This window comes from Arachis ipaensis, chromosome B09, assembly GCF_000816755.2.
Source record: "Arachis ipaensis cultivar K30076 chromosome B09, Araip1.1, whole genome shotgun sequence".
Taxonomy (NCBI): Eukaryota; Viridiplantae; Streptophyta; class Magnoliopsida; order Fabales; family Fabaceae; genus Arachis; species Arachis ipaensis.
In genome coordinates, this window is record NC_029793.2 from 59,497,615 (window position 1) to 59,503,123 (window position 5,509).

Here is a 5,509-nt window from a genome sequence, read left to right on the forward strand (position 1 = left end):
ATATTCTCTTCTTTTTATCCTATTTGATTTTCAGTTGCTTGGGGACAAGCAACAATTTAAGTTTGGTGTTGTGATGAATGGATAATTTATACGCTTTTTGGCATTGTTTTTATATAGTTTTTAGTATATTTAGTTAGTTTTTAGTATATTTTTATTAGTTTTTAAATAAAAATCACATTTCTGGACTTTACTATGAGTTTGTGTGTTTTTCTTTAATTTCAGGTATTTTCTGGCTGAAATTGAGGGACTTGAGCAAAAATCAAATTCAGAGGTTGAAGAAGCACTGCAGATGCTGTTGGATTCTGACCTCCCTGCACTCAAAGTGGATTTTCTAGAGCTACAGGAGTCCAAATGGTGCGCTCTTAATTACGTTGGAAAGTAGACATCCAGGGCTTTCCAGCAATATATAATAGTCCAACAACTTGTGATCTCAATGGCGGCAACAACTTGGTACGCACAATTGTAATCTCAACTCTTTATCACAACTCCGCACAACTAACCAGCAAGTGCACTGGGTCGTCCAAGTAATAAACCTTACGCGAGTAAGGGTCGATCCCACAGAGATTGTCGGCTTGAAGCAAGCTATAGTCATCTTGTAAATCTCAGTCAGGCGGATACAAATGGTTATGGATGATTGATAATTAAAAGATGAATAAAACATAAAATAAAGATAGAGATACTTATGTAATTCATTGGTGAGAATTTCAGATAAGCGTATGAAGATGCTTTGTTCCTCCTAAACCTCTGCTTTCCATTGACTTCTTTCAATCATTCATACTCCCTTCCATGGCAATCTTTATGTTGGGCATCACCATTGTCAATGGCTACTTCCCGTCCTCTCAGGGAAAATGTTCTACGCACGCTGTCACCGCACGGCTAATCATTTGTCGGTTCTCGATCATGTTGGAATAGGATCCATTGATCCTTTTGCGTCTGTCACACGCCCAACAATCACAAGTTTAAAGCTCGTCACAGTCATCCCTTCCTAGATCCTACTCGGAATACCACAGACAAGGTTTAGACTTTCCGGATCTTAAGAATGACTGCCAATAATTCTAGCCTATACCACGAAGGTTCTAATCTTAGATTAGAAACCCAAGAGATATACATTCCAGCTTGTTTGCATGTAGAATGGAAGTGGTTGTCAGGCACGCGTTCATAGGTGAGAATGGTGATGAGTGTCACATAATCATCACATTCATCATGTTCTTGTGTGCGAATGAATATCTTAGTGAAGAAGTATGCGTGAATTGAATAGTCCACTTCGAGTGCAGGGAGGTAAGAATCCAACAACATCTGCAGTCCTTTTTCAGCCTCTGAATCAGATTTTTGCTCAGGTCCCTCAATTTCAGCCAGAAAATACCTGAAATCACAGAAAAATACACAAACTCATAGTAAAGTCCAGAAATGTGATTTTTAAATAAAAACTAATAAAAACATAATAAAAACTAACTAAAACATACTAAAAACAATGCCAAAAAGCGTATAAATTATCCGCTCATCACAACACCAAACTTAAATTGTTGCTTGTCCCCAAGCAACTGAAAATCATATAGGATAAAAAGAATAGAATGTACAATAAATTCCAAAAATATCTATAAAGATCAGTATTAATTAGATGAGTGGGCCTTTTAGCTTTTTGCTTCTGAACAGTTTTGGCCTCTCACTTTATCCCTTGAAGTTCAGAATGATTGGCATATATAGGAACTCAGAATCCAGATAGTGTTATTGATTTTCCTAGTTAAGTATGTTGATTCTTGAACACAGCTACTTTATGAGTCTTGGCCGTGACCTTAAGCATTTTATTTTCCAGTATTACCACCAGATACATAAATGCCACAGACACATGACTGGGTGAACCTTTTCAGATTGTGACTCAGCTTTGCTAAAGTCCCCAGTGAGAGGTGTCCAGGGATCTTAAGCACACTCTTTTTGCTTTGGACCACGACTTTAACCGCTCAGTCTCAAGTTTTCACTTGACACCTTCACGCCACAAGCACATGGTTAGGGACAACTTAGTTTAGCCGCTTAGGCCAGGATTTTATTCCTGTGGGCCCTCCTATCCACTGATGCTCAAAGCCTTGGATCCTTTTTATTTTACCCTTGCCTTTTAGTTTAAAGGGTTATTGGCTTTTTCTACTTGCTTTTTCTTTTTCTCTTTTTTTTATTTTATTTTATTTATATTTTTTTTTTAAAAAAAATTTGAGATCATTCTTTATACTAAAACAAATTCAAAGGGCATAAAATTCATAAAGAAAAACAAGTGGTGCGTTGCAAACAGAGAGATTTTCGCTAAATAAGGAAGCTTTTCAAAACTTCATTTAAAATAGCACATGCTAATTTTAAAATAACTTTATCAAATCAAAATCAATAGAAAGATGCAAAAATTTGTTTTAAAGAATACTTAAATACATAATCAAATAAAGATATTCGTAAAAACTGTAATAAAGTTGTTAGAAAATCAAATTGTATTTAAAGTAAATATATTTCTATAAATCAGTGAATGAACAAGCGAGTTATTGGAAACAATTAGTTTTAAACTGTATAAGGAACTTTCAAGTCTATATAGAAAAGTATATATATCAAATCAAAAGCAGTTTTGTTAAGATTTGAAGAATGGTTCTAATTATCGTCAAATAAAAAGAAAACTAAATCACAATTTGTTTACAAAGGACTCGGAATAAGAACTTAAAAAGGTATACTGCATCAAAACAGGTTCAAATGTATATCAAAGAATGCATGACTCTAGGAAGTGCCTAAATAAAGAAGGTAAATACACCAAGGAATGTAAGCAAACATATGTCGTTAAGATCAAACAAGAGCGCACGTGAACAAGAGGGCAGGATTGGAAGATAATCCGATCACTTTCGAAGAAAAGAATTGCAAAGAAAAACCTTAGAGCATACCAACAGAAACAAGATACGTGATATTCGCGCAAAGTTCAAGATACCTAACTGAACAGCCTCAAGAATTAACACCTAACGTTCCCAAAACCCGCGATTCGCATTTTCTATGACTCGCATATCGTCTATGATAACCCATTAGTGCTTACATATACATAATTCACTAGTGTTAAGCACATCATTTTAACCCCGACTTGCTTTATAAACTTTTTTCTACTTTACTTTACCATCACATGTTTGAAACATATCATCTTGTACATCAATCCTATCTTGTAACTTCTGTTTCACATCATACTTATACCCTTTATATTTTTATGCCATATGAACATTCTGGCATTTGAAACTATATGAATATATATACGGAGAACTTTTTTTTGCCTTTTCTTTAAATAAGTTCAAGAGTGAAGTAATATGAAAATCTCTTTTATTTTGTATCAATTTTCGAGGACGAAAATTTTTATAAGGTGGGTAGGATGTAAGACCCAAGACTTTTGAAAAGTCCTATTTTGAATTAATCTCAAGTTACATATTTATTTATAGTTTTAATTTTAGAATTTATTTTTAGTAAAAATAATTAAAGGCATTTAATTGGATTTGAAATAAATTAAGGTTTTTATCCAAACTTTATACTTATGGATTATTTCCTATTCGTGATTAAAGTTTCTAAAAAATTCGAGAAATAATGAGATTTGGCTATTTAAATTAGTATTTTGTCTAATTTTATAATCATTGAATTATTTTCTATATTTAAATTATAAAAATTGGTAGTGATGAAATAATAAGAATTTTATATGATTTGATTTTAGATAATTTAATTTATATCATTTAATACTTTAAGTTAAAGATAAAAAAAAAAAAAAATAATAATAATAATAATAATAATAATAATAATAAAATTATATTACCATGAATTTTCAATTAGAATAATTTATTGAAAATCAATTAGTATTTTTATACAACAAATAATATTTTAAATTAACTTTAAAGGTTAAATTAGTTTTCCAAATATTAATACTTTATGCTCCAATTTTATTAAAATTACCAAATTATCTCTATACCTAATTTTTACCAAAACCCTAAATTCCCAAAATATCACCCTAACCCTAATTTCCCCAAAAATCTAGCCGCCTTATCTCCTCAGCCACCGAATCCCTTTTCTTCCCTAAACCCAGCAGTAAATTCAAGAAAAAAAAGAAACAATGCCCACATTAACACATGAACTCCAGCCAAACAAAAAGGGGAGAGAGGAGAGGGATCTGTGGAAGAAGGGGAGAGGAGTGAGGGCGACACCAGCGGGTGTCACTGCCGCCACACCGTCAGGTCGCACAGATAAGAGAGAGGGAGAGCTGAGGAAGGAGAAGAGAGAGAAGACCGCGTTGCTGCCTCACCGCCGCTCACCGCGCCGTGTTGCGTCGCTGTACAGCCGTGTCGAAGAAGGAGAGGCATCGCTGTTTTGAACCCGCATCGCCGTCACTATCGACTGTGTCAGCTGAGGGAGAGTGAGAGAGGAACGAGAGAGCCCACGATGGAGAAAGGGGAGATGCCGCCACTGTACCAGTCGCCGTCGAGCCCGCCGAGCAAAAGCCGTTCGCCACTGCCAGACTCCGTCGCCAGCGATTTGCCGCCACTAAAACTCATCACTGTTGCTGTGACACCGCTGCAGAGAGAGGGAGTGACGTGATTAAAGAGAGGAGGAAGGAGACCTGTGCGCCGTCGGAGCCAGTGTCACCCAGTCGCCGCCGTTCATGCGTTGCCGTCGCCGTTCAGGCCACTGCCAAATCACCGTCGATGAAGCTTCAGCCACCGCCATGCCTGGCTGTCACCAGGGTTGCCACCGCCGCGTCTTACTGCCAAAGAGAAGCCTTGCCTACGCTGTTGCCGAACAGGGCCAGATTTACCGGTAACCCTGTTTCTTGCTTTCTTGAAACCTGTTCCACTTCTATTCTGTTCCACTATTTTAATTATTGTTGGTGTCTCTACTGCCTTAATCACTCAGATTAATGCTACCGCCGTCATTGGCTTGCCATTTCTGCTCGGTTGTGCCCTTATTCGCCGTTCTGATTGTTGAAAGGAAATGTTGTCAAAGCTATAGCTTCTCCGTTCCCATTCTCTTGTTTCTTTTCTAGTAAGACAAATTCTATTGTACCTTATCTTGCCATAATACTCCATTTCGACTCTGTTTTATTAGTGCGTAATGTTCCTCCTTGCCTTGCTTGGTTGTGTTTATTCTGTCTGTTACCTAGAGCTGCTGTGTTTGCGGTTATTACTTTTGCTTGCCGTTCTTCTCCGTTAGCAGAGGGTGCTTGGAATACAAATCATGATGTAGTTGCTGCAGAATAAGGTGAAAAGAGGGTTTATTGCGTTAAAATAGCTGCGGGTTTGATTATTTGAGGTAGGATTTTTCTTAAATCTATTTTACATTACAGGGTTGTTATAAATCGATATTAACGCGTACATTTTTGTGATTTCGTGAGTCTTATGAATTGAATTGAGTTATTTTGGTTGAACGTGATTATTAGTTTGATTGATAAACTGATCGATTGAGAAAGTTGGATATTTGGATTAGTTGATTGATGTTGTTAAAGTGGTTTTCCTTGAATTATTGA

At 36.2% G+C, this 5,509-nt stretch overlaps 1 long non-coding RNA gene across 1 annotated transcript; it reads left to right on the top strand.

The window, feature by feature from the left end:
• LOC110266618 lies at positions 4,580-5,502 on the top strand. Its single transcript, XR_002354061.1, has 3 exons — positions 4,580-4,803; positions 4,900-5,028; positions 5,147-5,502. It is a non-coding gene; the product is annotated as an uncharacterized LOC110266618 (long non-coding RNA).